This window comes from Astatotilapia calliptera, chromosome 23 (genome assembly GCF_900246225.1).
Source record: "Astatotilapia calliptera chromosome 23, fAstCal1.2, whole genome shotgun sequence".
In the NCBI taxonomy this organism is placed as follows: Eukaryota; Metazoa; Chordata; class Actinopteri; order Cichliformes; family Cichlidae; genus Astatotilapia; species Astatotilapia calliptera.
The window spans coordinates 20,341,935-20,358,930 of NC_039323.1; the positions used below are offsets into that span (position 1 = coordinate 20,341,935).

Here is a 16,996-nt window from a genome sequence, read left to right on the forward strand (position 1 = left end):
TGGGATTCCCAGAAAAAGTGGCTTCAGATGCCTGTATTTAAAATGTCCAAGTTTTGGGAAAAATATTAAACCCTATTTGAGACTTAACTCTATCTACGATCTACTGGGTGACTTGGTCAGGAATAAGCTCCAGTTCAGTTTTCCAGTAGTGAAGTCCTCTAAACCCAACCGGTCGTAGCAGATGGCCGCCCCTCCCTGAGCCTGGTTCTGCCGGAGGTTTCTTCCTGTTAAAAGGGAGTTTTTCCTTCCCACTGTCGCCAAAGTGCTTGCTCATAGTGGGTCATAAGATTGATGGGTTTTTCTCTGTATGTATTATTGTAGGGTCTACCTTAAATATAAAGTGCATTGAGGCGACTGTTGTTGTGATTTGGTGCTACATGAATAAAATTGAATAAAATTGAATGAAATTAGGCCAGGAAGTAAAGTTAATATCGAGGCTTGAAGGAGACATCAGACTGAACATGAGAGTAAGGAAAAGCAACAGTAGAACAGAGTGAGTGTCAGTAGGAAGGATATGGAAAACTAAGCACTGACCACACAACACTATCCTCATGAAATAAGGATAACAATGTTAACAGTGTCACTATGATCGTGAACAATGAAAAAGCAGGTACATTGTTACACAGGGAGTTAGCCCTGCTGTGTGCATTAATACTCTTTGTGAGTAAAACGAACAGTACAGTAAAGTAGTTGGCTGAGTTTAAGATAACAGTGTGAAAAGTTATTTAGTGTTTAAGGCGTTGAACATACAGTGAAGCTTTCTAAGTATTTCTGAACATGAGCTGTAACCAGCAAATTGTTTCTGGGACACTGACATCTTCTCAGACTGTACTCTGTACCTGACAGACACCTCGCTACAAATGTAACCGCACATGAGGTCACTCTTGCCTGCAGTGTCTGTGATTGGCCTGTTCCGTATGATTGTTTCCTGACACACATTTCTGTTTTCTTCTACTGCCATTTTTCAAATGACCAGAAGACGCTGAATCAACTTGAACAGAGGAACACCAGCTCCAACTAGTGTCTTGATGGTGAAATGACAAATGTGAGCCAATTGTAAGTTTAAATCATAAATCATAACAGATAAAAATCTCATAATTATGCAAGGTCTGATGTAGGGCCCTCGGGGAAATAAACATTCTGGGTTTATCATGTTTACTTGTTATACGTTTTTACACATTAACACTTTTTAGTCAAAAAGCAATCTTTTTTTTACCATTTACCCCAAAATGTCTTTAAATCTTACTGTTAAGTCTCTTCAGTTAAGTATGTTTCCAGTGTTTTTGATGTGAATGATTCTTGTACATTTTAACAAAAAGCAAATTAAAAAGAAAATGTGCTCATGATATATTTGGCATTGTTTTGTAAACTGTATTTGATGAAGAAGTTTTAATAACCAACCAAACATTTTGAAAGTTTTTCATCTCATTTAGTTTTTTTAATGTTTCCTATCGCCAAATGTTGTATGTTCATACATCTGAACACTTTGGGAGAGCCCCTTCAGTATAAATGTCCAAACCTGTCTAGACCTGTTTTTACACTTACAGCCAGTAAAGAGCAGAGATGATCGACACATCTCCAGTGAACAGTTACATGTTCAGAGGCTGATGGACTAAAGCTGTGAACTTTGCCTCCTCCATCCACTATGACGCACTTCACTTTAAACCCCGAAAAGTCAGATTTCTTCCTGCTCTGGGGACGAGCACAGGAACGTCTGTGGAAGTCATCAGGATCAGGTGTGGAGATGGGAGGCAGATTTCTCACGCTCTACTTTAAACAAGAAAAGATATTCAATATTATTTTTGCTGTGAGGCAGGATTATCTCCATATGGAAGTGATACGAGTGATACATCACCTTTTTTTTTAACCGTCACGAACTGAGCTGCTTTATTTTCATTTAATTTGGCCGCACAGATGCAGTCGAGGATCAGACTGCAGATGGTCCAATTTTCTGCCAGGAGGTGACACCACATGTTTAACCCATCATAATTTATTATTTACAGTAATATGTATTATTATTAATATTATTATTATTAAAGCTAGCAGTAGTAAACAAGTAACTGGAGAACCGTGTGGTTCTTATAAAACTAAAGTTCTCAACACTCACCAGCAGGTGGAGATAATTTGATGAAATACAAAAACATCTCTGCTTTCTCTGCTTTTTGTCAGGTCCTCACACCTGGCTGCAGAGTAATCCGAGTACAACAGCTGATGGATGTTTCATTTCCCAGGAAGCATCTGGAGGACTGCGGAGGCTCATCAGTGGAGCTGTAATCAGTTAAGCTCAGGAGATTCCTCAGTGGAAGAGTTTTTATCTTCCATATATACATACAGAAGACATAAACTGCCATAAATAAAAAATAAATGCATTTAAAAGAAAAAAACATGAAATTCAACATAAATAATATTTTTAAATGGATGAAATTATAATGTATTATAAATGTATATTTTTATTTGATACAATTGTATTTTCTACTCTTTTAATTTCTCTATTAATGCACTTACTGTTTACCTACTAAAATACGGATTTATCTACACGAAACATAAATAGGTAGACGTAGATAGATTCAGACATTTTAATTTATTATCAATTATAACTGATAAAATTTTCAGTCACTTTTATTTCTTCAATTTTTTCATTCACTAAATAACTGAAATGTATTTAAAATGATTAGAAACATGACTTTATTTACAATATGTAAAAATATATTTCTGATTTGATCTGATTTCAGGCAGCAGATTTAGATTCATTTTTATTTAACATATTTAGTACTTAGTGTTGTAAGATGTACAAATATTTATTCTGTTTTTACTTTAGTTCGGTGATAAGCTGCAATAACGAGAGCTAAAGAATTGTGATTAGTTCATATCATGTCAATGGCTGAATGACAATAATGTTGAGTCTGAGTCTGATCAAATGTCTGTATGTGGACAAGAGTCGCCCAAAGTCATGCATAATCACATTTACCACATTTGGTGTAGGGAATTACTCGCTTTAGCCTTTTATCATCAATGAACAATAAGCTGAAGGACAGAAACACCATATATTCACCTTGTGTTTGTTGTAGTCACACAGTTTATCCACTGGGGGGCGCTGTCACAACACAAGTGTTGGTCACAGCATTTTGTAAAGATAAAATGAGTGTCCGTGAAGAACAGTCATGTTGAAGGACACGTGGGGTTCATACTTGTCTGTTTAAGGTCAGATACCTCAGCGCCTCTGCTTTACTTCCTGTTTGCTGTGTGTCAGTCATTTATAAAATTAATTAATACACTTTAATTTTTTTCTGTCTTTGCAGAAATCTCCATGTAATCCAAAACTGTCTGCATTCCTCCTAACTTTATATTTTTTTTCTATTAAAATGGTGTAAAACATGTAAGAATTATTGAATGTGTACTCTAATAATACTCAATACTATTAAAATATTAAAAGAAAATACAAATTTGCGTTATGATTGCATTATAAACTAAAATACTATTATTGTTGCTGTTATTCATATACAAAATACAGAATAGCAATAATGTTTAACAAATCAAACTGTGTGATTATAAAACACAGTACATCTTTAAAAATAGTAATAATTATTATTAAACAAAATAAAAAGTGTACACATAAAACAATTAGAGCCTCTGCTGGATAACAATACTACTACTACTACTATTAAGAGTAGCAATAAAATGAAATGTATAATAAAAAATAGTACATAATAATTATAATAGTCATTATCAATAAAGTACTAAATGCAAAAATAAAAATATGAATTCACTGTTAAGATGATTACACAATAATAAACCACTGTTGTCATCATTATTAATATATGTACAACATAGATTTGTTGTTACTGTTATGCCCAAGATTAAAGTCACAGTGATTTAACTTTAACTATATGATAATACAATAGTTTTATTTAATATTTCGGTGTCTTTTAATCAGAAAGTCATTTAAATTGATTAATTAAATAGTTAATTAATTATTAATCAATACATTCATTCATAATTATTTAATATCTGTGTGTCTTTGATATGAGAAGGTTATTTTATTTCATCTATGTTTAATTTTTTTTCTACTCCTTTACATTTGGCACGGAGCACATATACATTGATAATAAAGGGAAATTCTATTCTATTCTATTCTTCTATAATTATGTGTCTAACAAAGAGAAAGTCATTTCATTTATTTTGTTTATTTATTCACTACATTTTACTGTCTTCATGTTCATGCGTCTGTTATGAGCGACACTCGTCGTGCAGTGGAAGGCAGCCACCGCGAGGTGTCAGTATCACTCTGAAATGCACCTGTGCGTGTTCTCCTTCCGCTTACTGCGCTTTCAGGAAAACTAAGTTTAAGTAAAACTCTCAGTCAGGAGCCTGAGTCCAGCTTTGAAGACAGAACACACACACACAGTTAAATTAACACAGGCAGTTTTTTTAATCCTTCTTTTTCACAGAAACACTCGGAGTGTGTTTGAAATATTCACCTTTAAAAACTGAGATCGTGTTCGCAAACCTCAATTATGCGGAGACGCGCTGAGTGGCTTTAAATAGGACACACACACACACACACACACACACACACACACACACACACACACACACACACACACACACACACACACACACACACACACACAGTTTTGCACTAATATTAAACATCAAACTGATGAACTGACGGGGTAAAGTGAGCCGGTAATGCCTCTGAGGTAACCTGAATCTCTCTGTTTCAGTCTGAGTTATTGGGAAGTTCTGAGGTTTGCTGTGTGCGCGGAGTCAGAGTCACTCCTCTCCTCTGAGGTGATGAAGAGGAGGTCTGTCCGTCCCATCAGAGAGAGAGAGAGAGAGAGAGGGAGGAGAGAGAGAGGAGAGAGAGAGAGGGGAGGGCGGTGAAGCCATCCAGAGTGACGCTCCGCAGCATCCCCGGACAGGAAAAAAAGTTCCTCCTCTCTTCCAAACTTTGGCGTGGAGAGCTGATCGGAGTCTTCCTCTGCTGCTCCGAGTCCCACTCAGGCTGTGCGCTCGGACATCTTTCTGCGGATACTTTTCCACCCGAGGCGCGCACTCCTCCGCGTGTCTGCGTGCACCGCACATGGATTTCAAGCTTTGTGGGTCTTAGATGAGAGGAAAAGTTTGAGTGGAAGGACAGAAGGAGAGAGCAGAAGACTGAGGAGAAGGTCGGGTGAGTCTCCGCTGGTCGGCCATGTGCTTACGGAAACATTAGAAACTCCGAGCAGAGCGCAGTCTGCAACTTTTAAATCAGTTTAAATAATTGAGTTTAAATATCACACTTGCTTTATTTTCTATCAGTTATATTTTTTAAAATTAATTTCAGAGTATTTTTACTTAAATTTGCTTTAAAAAAATCATCTGATTTTAATACTTGATCGTTTTCTGGCACAAGAGGAGGTGAGAAACGGGAGAAGAAGACACTTTGGGAGCTTTTATTCCAGGTGATGTTTGAAGGTTTGCAAGGAAGCAGGAATTCCAGGAATGTGCAACCTGATATTTAAGATGCTCTCTGAGCTTTTCCTTTACATTACTGTCACTTTTTACAGCCTCAAAATCAGATGAATTTAAAAGCTGTTCTGATGGAGGCTTCCTGAAGGCCTCAGACAAACATGAGGCGCACTGACACCTCCTTTCCTCCCTCAGCTCCAGTCCACAGCAGATTTTTTTTTTTAATTTGAATCCTGAAAGGCCGGTTGCATTAATTTGCATCAGAAAAAAAAGTTTTAGTGCATTTCCATTGTGCAGGATGAAGAGTTCCAGCAGTCAGGGAGGAGGAGGAGGAGGAGGAGGAGGAGGAAGGGGTGCAGAGATGGGAGAAAATAATGGAGGGCCCCCCTTTATTCAGGATGACATGGGCATGGGCGACGGCGGATGGGGACGTCCACTTTCATCCTGACTGAGGCTGGAAGAAGTGAAAGAGAAAACTGGGGGAAAACGAGGGATTCGGGAAGGAGGAGGGGGGGAGAAAAAGATTGAGGCGAGCGAGAGAGGGGGGGAGAGAAACGCCCCGCTGTGAGGACTCAAAAGTCTCTTATCCCACAAAACAACAAGTCCGCAGCAATTACGCCGTGTGGCCCCGGGGCATCGCTCCTGGTGGGTTTCAGTGGGATGAAAAGCAGAGGAGGGAATTGGAGGGAGAGAAGCAGATTCACCGTTTAGCACAGAAAAAAACACACTGTGGACAACCTGACCTCTGTCCTAGGAAAGAGGGAGCCCCGAGAGCTGAAAAAAACACATTTGAGTGTTTAAAAGTGAAAAATGCCTGAAAAGAGACTTTTTTAATTGTCTGAACACCAAACTAAACACACAGATTTACAGCTCCTGCTTGTTTCAGACACAGAAAAAAAGTTCTTTCTCTTTTGAGAAAAGAAGCAAATCTTCCATCTTTGCATCCTGTATGATTTGAGCTTGAAACTTTTTGTTATTTTGAGCGAATATTTGCACCGGTTAGCAGCCGTCTTCAAAACGCTCAGATTCTCAGCTGCTGCAGATGTTTCCCACCTGAATCAAAGGTCACGCTCTAAAGTGAGAACAACATCCAGATGTGTCGCTAAAGCCGTTCACTGATGAGTCGGGAGTTGTTGTTTTGTTCCAGGATAATATTTGCTGCTTTCCTTCTTCCTAAATGAGAGCAATCTGAGCAGGACTTTTTTAGGAGTGTGTTGGAAAAATAAAATCAGTGTGTTGTGAATTAACTGAGATTAAAATGTTGAAAGTGCAGAGAAATCAGCAATGCAATGATTGTTTTTTTTGTAGGATTTAACAAGGGGCTGAAGGTGAAGATAAAGCCTGCTTCTCCTTCTGCCTCTCTCTGTCTCCTTTTGGGTTTCAGTCCAATTGAAACACTTCAGGAGTTTAAGGGAAAATAAATAAAGTCGTATAAAACCTAAAAGCCGCAGAGGAACTCAAAGATTTTCCCATCTTTATTAATTAAAGCTGACGTGAAGCTCCGTCCGCTGATTTTCTTTGGTGCTTTGACTTCATGTTGAAGGACTGAAGCAGTTCGGGCTGAAAAGGAACCGCGCTGATTCTCAGCTGTTCTAAACATCTGGATCTGTCGCTGAAGCTGAAATCTGTTTATTAACTGAAAGCGGTCGGCTTCTGTTTCACATATTTTTGCTAAAAGACCTGCTCTGTCATTTCTGCTTCATGAAAGCGGCACATGTTCAGGCTTTTTTGTGTCATTTTCCCCTGAAAACAGAAATCATTAAACAGATTCCAGCAGCTTCACCGACACGTCCACAACGTTCAGATACAGCATGTTTTTGCGCAGTCGGAGATTTATTTCTCTGTGCTTTAGAGAAAAACAAAAGGACTCCTGAGAGCAGATTTCAAAAGACCGAAAAAGAAACCGAGAGAAGAGAAACGTCCACGTCACAGGCCTTAGAAACTCTAATTAACCTGCACCTTCTTTCTGACCTAATAATCATTTCTACCCCTAATTTATCTGTAAATTTACTTAAAGCATTTGAACAGCCTTTCTTTGCCCCAAAGTCCCTAAAACCTTCTGAGATTGTACAGATTTTTGTGTCATTTTTCCCTGAAAATCACTACCTGACTCATCAATAAACAGCTTTACCTGCTTTTCTTGTCCCTTTAAGTTTATGGTGGCCTTTCCCCATAAATATGTCCACTTAGTTATCTTGATTCATCAGTCACATTAAACATTTAAAGCCAGAATGATGAAGAATCCGTGGACAGAGCTTCCTTTCAGTTTTTCCTTTCGGAGCTGTTTGGTGGTTTTTAGGCTGCAAGGACTTTGGAGGACGCTGATTAAACAGTCTGATGAACAATTCAAACCTTTGGTTTTTCGTTTGTTTTCGTTGCAGAGAAGAACTTGTTTTGGATGTGATCAGCTTCGCTCATGTTTTCAATAACCAGAAACGGACAATGTTTGGGTTTTAGATCGTTGTTCAGAGAAAATGAAACATCTTTTCAGTCTCTGAGAACTTGTCTCAGGCAACAGTTAACCCTCGAAAGGTAAACTGTGCTCAGGTTTTAGTTGACCCTCCTCTGCTCACTCTCTCTGCTGGTTTTAAGTGGCTGTTTGCTTTCCTTGCCGGCCCCAGCGGGTCAAACGAGGGGAGGATTATTCAGCCGCTCGTGGGGACAAGCTGCAGGAATAAAGAGTCTCTCAGTCGCTTTCAGATCTACAAACATTGACTCTGAAGCTCGCCCCGCTGCTCCTCCACGACACGAGAAAACTTCCTCCAACAGAGGAAACGCAGCCGTCACAGAACGTGTTGACAGCACGCACATGTAGAAAAACACTCGGAGGACCGGCAGAAATCAAAGGTTGCCGTGGTCCGCCGGGGGCCTGTAGTTCCTCCTCTTTGCTTTTCAGGATCAGCTTTGATGCTTCTTATAATTAACTCCTGCAGGGACAGCGAGCTGATCTGAAGGGCGGATGTGAAGGATGCTCCTCGCTGCGCGGATAGACACCCGCCATGACGCGCTGACACGTTAAGGAAACGCTGCATCCTTCCTCGCCTTAAAACGAGCTCTGAAAAGCTGCCAAACTACATCAGCTGACAGAAAAAACCACTTTCTTTTAAATACTTCTCCAACTTCTTTAACACATGGCGTCCCCGCAGGGCTTCTGGGATTCTTTAGCAATCAGTCACCCCTCAGTAGCGTTTGTACATGATTGCCGACCCCCCCGGACACGCCCAAAACTCTGAGACAGGAACCTGTGAGGGGTCGGGGATAGACTTCATCTCCCAGGAGGCTCTGCAGGTATCAGCTCTGCTCTGACCAAACGACCAAAAATCTCCTCTCAGGATGATGCCTGGTTCACATTCACTAAAGGCCCATTAGCTCTGAATAGATAAAAACTGATGAACTTTCCTATTTACTAATCATGTCTACTACGCAGCAAAAGCATCAGAAGGAGGTGTCAATTGAAACTCTTTGGGGAGAGCACTAAACATGCAGCACTTTGCACCGCTACCACATCAAACTCCAAACCGTGCAGTCGACACCATTTTAAAGGTCTTAAAGTTTGCAAATGTTGTCATTCAGCTTGTAGGATGGCAGTGATGTGCACCTTTACCGGCATATAAACTCAACAGCTCATCCTCGATCATTGGTTCAGCAGGAGCCGATTAAAGAGGCATTTACCCAACTACTTCTAGTTCTTCTTTAATACCGATACTTTGGATTCAGGTGCTTTTCAGTATATTGAGTAGAAAAGCGCTATGTGAGAACCAGTTCATTTACCATTTACCATATGATTAAGCTTTAATTCTTGCTGTGGCAGGGACACTTCTTATGTGTGTTATCACATCAGGATTGACTTAAAACAGCTTTCCTAACAAATACATAAAATAATAAGAATCTACTGAATCTGAATTTACTGTATTAGGAAACAAAAATGAATGATTCTGGGGACACAGAAGTGACAGAAACCAAAACTTATGAGGAGCAGAAGATTCATCAGTGTTGTAGCCGTTTACTGTTAGCTTGTCACTTCCACAGCTGGTCCGTCAGCTTATTGTCTCCCCAAAAACGGTTGTGTTGTGTTTTGTTAGGTTTGCTGCACTTTTCTGATGGCTGGTGTTTTCTTAAGCTGCAGTGCGTTACTTTCTCCTGTCACTGTGACGACACCTCCTCACACACAGAGTGCAGAAGTTAGACACTAGAAAAGTCAAATAAGAATAATCAAGTTGTCAAAAACATGTTATGTTACTGTTAGTGAAAGTGAACCTGACCAACAAAAGTTAAACCAAGCGTAAGGAGAGAGAAGCTGACAGGGAAACCATCATCATCATCAGCGTCGTCGTCTGAGTTTACCTTAAGCCTGCCATGACCACTGCTAACAGGTAATCTGTGCCTTTTAAAGATGCAGCAAAAGAGAAACTTATGTACATGAATAACCTTTTCCTGCTGTGATCTTTGTGGACATAAACCTGAAAGTTCATGTGGGTCAAAAGTTGCCTTCATAACACTTAAATAATTCAACTGTGAAGACTTTTCTCCTTTTTGGGAAAAACACACTGAATTTATTTAATCTGATTGGATTTACACTTCCACTTTTTTTTATTTAATAAAAAACATCTTTATGAAATGAGAAGCATCCACACACAAAACGAGTTCTTGTCTGAAGTTCACTGGATCCTTTTTAACATCCTGTCCTCCAGCTCTATTGCAGGTTGCTCTGGTCACACAGCAGTTTCCTCGCTATCATGTCACAGTATTGAACAGTTACTACTTCTAACACTAACTCTAAGAATGAAAATGTAAGAATGCAGTTTAAAAGAGTTCAGTAACAACATCTGGAGTCAAAATAAGGGTGCTGTTTCCATCAGTAGTATTTATTTATTTGGTTGGGTTGTCAACCTCAACATGACCGTTTATGGACAAATAAATTCAAATTCAAATTCAAATTCAAATTTTATTTGTCACACACACACAACCATACACAGTATGACATGGGGGTGAAATGCTTGTAGCTGTACAATGCCCGACCATTAAATGACAGAAGAAAAGTTTTACAATATTTACAATTTACTACAAAAATTTACAAATTAACTTCGGAATTTACAGTAAAGAATGTGCAGATAGCAGAAGAGATTATAAAGATAAGGATTATAAATTATAGGAATTATAGGATTATAGGAAATGTGTGGTGGTGCGTGTGGTGACGAGTGGGAGAGTCCAGTCCTACACCTGGTTCAGGCCCCGAATAGCCTGGGGGAAGAAGCTCCTCCTCATTCTCTCTGTTTTGGCCTTAAGGGAGCGGAAGCGCTTCCCAGACCTCAACAGTGAGAAGAGTCCATTGTTGGGATGGGAGAGGTCCATCATAATCTTCCTAGCTTTGGACTTGCACCGCTTGGTGTAGATGGACAGCAGGTCAGGGAGCTCTGATTGAATGATGCGTTCTGCCGAGCGCACCACCCTTTGCAGATCTCGTCTGTCCTGCTTGGTGCTGTTCCCAAACCAGGTGCAGATGTTTGACGTCAGGACGCTCTCGATGGTGCAGGAGTAGAAGTTCTTGAGCACCTTCAGTGGCAGATGGAAGTCTCTAAGTCTTCTGAGGAAGAAGAGACGCTGACGGGCTTTCTTAACCAGGGTGTTGATGTGACAGGACCATGACAGGTCCTGAGTGATGTGGACACCCAGGTATCGGAAACTGTCCACTCTCTCCACTGGCGTGCCACTGATGATGAGGGGTTTGTAGTTCCTCGCCTGCTTTGTAGTGAAGTCCACGATCAGCTCCTTAGTCTTGCTGATGTTTAGGAGGAGGTTATTCTCCTGGCACCAGGTCTCCAGGTTCCTAATCTCCTCCAGGTAGGCCGTCTCGACGTTGTCGGAGATCAGGCCCACAACAGCAGTGTCGTCAGCAAACTTGACAATGGAGGTGGTGTCGGATGTCAGAAAGTGCATTTGAGGATGAGGTGGGGATGGGTGTGGGTTGCAAAGCAGCTTGCAGATGCACAGACACTCGCTCAGCTTATAAGATAAGATAAGCAAAAAAAGGTGAATGATGTAAAAACTACTTAAAAGAAAGGAGCTCAGTTAAATAAAACATGAAGTAAAAATCAAATAAAGGAGCTCAATGAGTAAAAATGTAATTAAAATAAATAACTGCTCATTCAAAACAGCAAAAACAGACTTATTCAGACTCTAGTCAACAAAGAAATTATGATTCATCATTCAGGCTATGAGGCCTTTAGTTTGATGTAAATCTGTACTGCTGTAATATCCATGATATATCCAACCAAATCTGTGTTTGGTGTAGATAATGTAACTGTTATATTAGTTATTTATTGAGCTGTGCAGCAATTGTGTGTCACTATGGAAAATACTAGACCTGTTCCAGAATCACCAAAGTTTAGGATTTACTGTAGATCCACCCAGGCAGCGAGGAGGAAGTCTGCGGTCCAAAGTGAGGCTGTAAAACAGCAAGAGGCCGGGCTGTAGACGGACCATTTGGCTGGGGGTCAGGGATCAAAGCGATTGGTCAGCGTGGACTCGACGCCATCGGCACGCTCAGGCGGTCCTTCAGAGTGTAACCTAATAAAAAAGAGGCAGAGAAGAAGGAGAAGGGAGACACTTTAGGTGTTTTACTCACGGTAACGGGATTAAGTGTCAGGAATCAAACCTGAAACACGTGCAGGACTCAAGTAAACTGTGACTTGATCCAGTAATTTACCAAAACATTAGGGACACAGCAGTATTATTTTAAGCTGTGAATCATGCAAAGCTATTCAGTGGATCTATTTTGCAAATGAGCAGAATAGATCCACTGTAAGGCAGAACTGATAGATAATCCCTGCTCTGGAGACAGAACTATCAAACAGGATATCTGAGCATTTGTTTTTCAACTTTGATGTTTAATGTTTTTGGTATTACAATTAAAAATTAAAATTTCAGTTAATGTCAGCTGGAAGTGTCTGACCCTTTAAAATCCAGATTAATCATTTAAACGTAGGGAAAGAAGTGAGAACATCTAAGCTCTGCTTCTTTATCGAAATGAATGCAAATACATTCAATAACAATAAAACGGAATTTCTCACATGTACAAGCTGAAAGAAATATCTTCCTGATTAATCATCTAATTGATAAAGTAAATAACACATTAACCCTGTTTATGTGTTTCATTTTCACTTCTGTGTCTGAGATGACTGCGTGAGTTTTGTTATTATTGAATTATTGAGGAGATTTAGAAGACTAAAAATAAATAATAAAGAATTTCAAACAGAACAGGTAAGGAGAATACAAAACACCAGTCAGGTATCACAAAGCTCTACTGTCAAAAAACACAGATTAAAAATAATTCATACATTTTTTTTATTAGAAATATAGTATATTAAAATACAATTTTGAGTAAGATTAAAAGAAGAATTTCAAACTTGTGTTCTATAATATTCTTGTGTTATAAGTAAAACTAAATTATGGTTTAGTTAAGATAAACTGTTAGAATTAGAAAATCTATAAATATTTAAATTTGTATCAAATTGTAATAAAATATTATGAAATGGCAGTTTGTATTTATTTATAATAAATAAGCATTTTAATAAAAATGCCACAAAAAATGAAAAAGGTAACAAAACATGGGGACATCTTGGTAAATGAGTTTAAAAATTCTGGTTAAATGTCTCTAAAGTTTTATTTTGATATTTTAATTGGTAGCTTTACTTAAAACATTTTCCCAGGTACAGGCCCTCGTAGTGATGGGTTCAAATTTGATGCTTTTTAATTACATTTCCAGCATTTTTCAACAGTAGTACAGGAAATGGAAATATTTTAAATTTAATGGTTTAATGGTTGACAAACACATTTAGGCTCTACAAAGAAACTAAAACCAAAACTTCAGAGAGAGCCTTTTTGTTAAACTTTCAGTGCTCATATCACCATGTGGCACAGGCGGCTGGTCCAAACTCCTGGTTGTAGTGTATGAAACATCTCCTTCTTGGTGTATATGTATGATTTTTTTCGTACCTATTTAAAACATTTTCTTTCAGGTAAAATGTGGGTTTTATTTCCAGCTTTGAAATAACATGAGTGCTCTGAATTCCTACGAGCCTCGCAGAAAGCTCTGGGCTGCCTCAAAAACAACATAAAAGTGAGGTCAGGGCATGCCATGGCACTCAGGTGGGAGGCATCCATTCATCCCGCCGTGCTGCTTTCTCCTCTGAACTCGGCCGCCACATCTGTTTGCTGTTGGCGAGGGCAGGAGGAGATCAGCCACAGGATATTGAACATCCTCCTCTGAGGGGAATCTCACGGAGAAACATCCAGCCTGGCTGATGGTCCGAGTCTGTTTACCATCAGCTGAGGGACAAATGGGGGCCTCGCGGGGGACGTTTCCTCGGTATAAATCCACATGTCACCGTTAGCCTCTGTTTGTGCTTTCACACAGTAAACAACCACCCCTTCTATTTATTTTATTTTAGACTTGCCACCGACCCCGGCTTCTTTTACGGGATAGCTATTATTCAAGGGAGAATAGGTGTAGGCCCCAGCCATAAATTCCAGCAAGTGGCCCTTGGAAAAGGGGGTACCGCTCCGAGGAATTGACTGCGTGCTCTGTGATTTTACTCCACTGCGCTGTGACCTTTTGAGTCGAGACAGAGTCATTTGTTTGCCTGACAAGAGCTGCTCTAATAATTCAGGCAGACGCTGGCTGATGAGCCAAACTGTACTCGAGTACACCTAGAAAGGAGAGGCATTTGTTTCCCGGACGCAGGGAATACCCTTCCACTGCAGGCCCTTTGATTTCTAGAAGTCGTGGCCCTCCACAGGAGGAAGATATATCCTGTGTGTCAGCGGCTGTTAGTTAATTTACACAGTGGCAAAGGTGTTTCTCTCAGGTGACTTGCTTTGAAATTTCAGAGCGGAGGCAAGCACAGAAAGAAAAAAAAACACAGGTTGTGCAGACTGTGCATGATTGCACAGTTAAAAACTGTACGTTTGCGACCAGGAAAGCCATAAAAATTAAAGTCAGATGTGTTAGTTAAACAAACTGCTGTGTTTGTGATTTAGAGTGACGGGAAAAGGATGACTTGGCAGGATAAACAGCCGCTGATTTCCTCACAATGACTCTGCAGAAATCGGGGGAGGGACGCTCTGAAGCTGTTGTTCCGTTAAATAACCCCATTGCAGGGCTCTCTTTCTGAGCTTTTCCACTCAAATGAATCATTGTGAGGTTTTTGAAAAGACCGACAGACAACAGTGGGAGGCCACGCTTAATTACCTCACTGACTGAACTGTTGACTTGCTAACGTGGTTGTTAGATACTCCCACGAGTAAATTCACTGATGCTTTTGCTCACTGCCATGCTCGCCATTTAATTTTCACCATAGTTTACTTTGTAGACTTTTTGAGGAATTAAAAAAACAAACATATGTGACCTCCAGCTACACAACAGAAATCGTGCTAGATAACGTTATTAGCTAACTTTACTAGCTATAAGTTATTAGCTAGTAAAGCAAGTCAAGTTGATCGTATGTCTTTAGAGCTAAAGAGAAAAAATGGTAGGGTGCAAGCTCATCTTTTATCAAGAAAATTAGTGCTTTGGCAGTTCTTCAGCACTTCTTAGCCAATAAATAGCTGGCATCACCTGATGACTCCATCATGTCATCCAAATATGGCCACTTTTGCATTTACAGATGCTACTAAGCTAGCAAGAGATAGACCTGATATAAAAAATTAAATGGAAAAAAAGGATTTTGGTTAAAGTTTAGTGAGTGAAATTTTGGTATTTTATTAATCTGTCATTCAACACCAATTAGCTAACAAAGCTAGCAAGCATTAGCTGATAATGTCCCTTTTTTCCTAATATGGTCACTTTTGCAACTTGTGTCACTATGAAACGAACTAATTGTATCTTTGGAACTGCGCAGGGAAAAAAGTTCAGTTCAGGTTTTATTTAAGTGAAATTTGAATAAGTTATTAGTCTGATGCTCACAATTAATTAGCAGGTATATTTGTTTTACCAATCAAGTTAGGTGGTGTTAGCTGGTGACTGACAGACTAATGTGTTGAATCTATACTGTACGGACATTGTTAGCCCTCCTGAAACCCTACAGTGTTACATAGATCTAGATTAACCCGACATGCACGCCCCTGAAAGTGTAACTACACCTCAGGTTGGCGCAGCCTACAGCTACCATGCTGTCAGTTCCTCTTATGCATTTCTATTTCCTTTTTTTTAATGTATTGTTGAAAATTCTGAATCATGTTAGAAGTTTACATTATAAAATTAAATAACTGTCATATTTGTAAGTTTAGCAATTGGTATTTCTGCCTTTGTGTCTTTACAACAATTTCCCAAGTAATTAATCCCCTTTTTAGGCCAAGAACTGTGACTCTTAGAGACGAATGTTTTCTGAGAGGCCTACACAGCTAAATGTGTGAACAGTAAATGTTAAGCTTGACTAATAATGATTTGCGAGGACACATCAGAGGGCTGTAGGCGTGAAAGGCTGCCATTACGTGCCTCATTTATCACCTCAACTAAAAGAGGTTTGTGTGTGGTGAGGAGCTTCCCATGAGGCTCCACTGCTGTCCTCTCACACCTGTTACACTGATTCATCCTGAAGACAGCAGGCACACCTGTCAGTCAGACTACCTGCTTTTTCACTAGAGGCAGTAAATTGACTTTTGGTCACTGACAAACTCAGTGAACTGAAGGTTTATCAAAGTCTGCAACCTACAGCAGCCAGATTGTTGTTGGAGCCAAAAGGTCAGAGGTCTGTCTTCTGAAACTGCCACTAAATCATTAAAAAGATACAGAAGATATTATACATGGGGCAGGACCAAAGACTCTATTAGGGACCAAATCTGCATATGTCAGTTTACCATGTAAAAACATTAGGGTTTTCAGAAAATGTACTTTAGTGGAAATAATCAGAATCAGAATACTTTATTAATCCCTCAAGAAATTATGTGGGTTACAGTTGCTCCAAAACAGTAACAGAACTACAATGCAATACTGCAATACTGCAATACTGCAATGTAAAAAGCTTACAAGCAAAAGACTTAAAACAACTTACAGTATATACATTTAATGATAAAGTTAATCTTATTTTATTTTAATTATTTTATCTTATTTTATTTTATTTTTTAATTTTTATTTATTAACAGTGCATTTTAGCACTGAAAAAAATCAGCAATTTTAAGTTGTCAGAAAAACATTATGAACCTGAATAATTAAGCTGAGAGAATTTTTCATTGGTTTCTTTACACGACTTTCAGTCAATTCTTGATACGTAGACTCATTTAAAAAAAAAAACTGAATTAATCCAAAGATTTGTTGTGGTTTTGATGCAAGCTAGTCCTGAACTAGCATTTCTACTGTGATACGGTTTTGCTAATAAAATAAGCAAATATACTAATATTAATAAGCTATACCATTTAGCCAGCTAACTGTCAGTTAGCCTCACCAGTCTAGCGACGTTTAGTGCATAACATCATCTGATAAAGTAATTTGAAAATGAAGTTATTTAACTTATATTGCTTTGTTTTATATTAAAAGACCAAAAATGTC

At 39.2% G+C, this 16,996-nt stretch overlaps 1 protein-coding gene across 2 annotated transcripts in view; it reads left to right on the forward strand.

Annotated features, from left to right (window-relative positions):
* Positions 1-4,964: 4,964 nt before the first annotated feature.
* The window catches only part of LOC113016477 (zinc finger protein GLI2-like), a 94,165-nt gene continuing 82,133 nt past the window's right edge, over positions 4,965-16,996 (forward strand). The window contains exon 1 of one of the 2 annotated variants that reach the window (XM_026159321.1): positions 4,965-5,173. The gene's annotated coding sequence lies outside the window, so the exon portion shown is untranslated. The remainder of the gene's footprint in view (positions 5,174-16,996) is intronic. The other variant, XM_026159322.1, reaches the window with a different exon arrangement.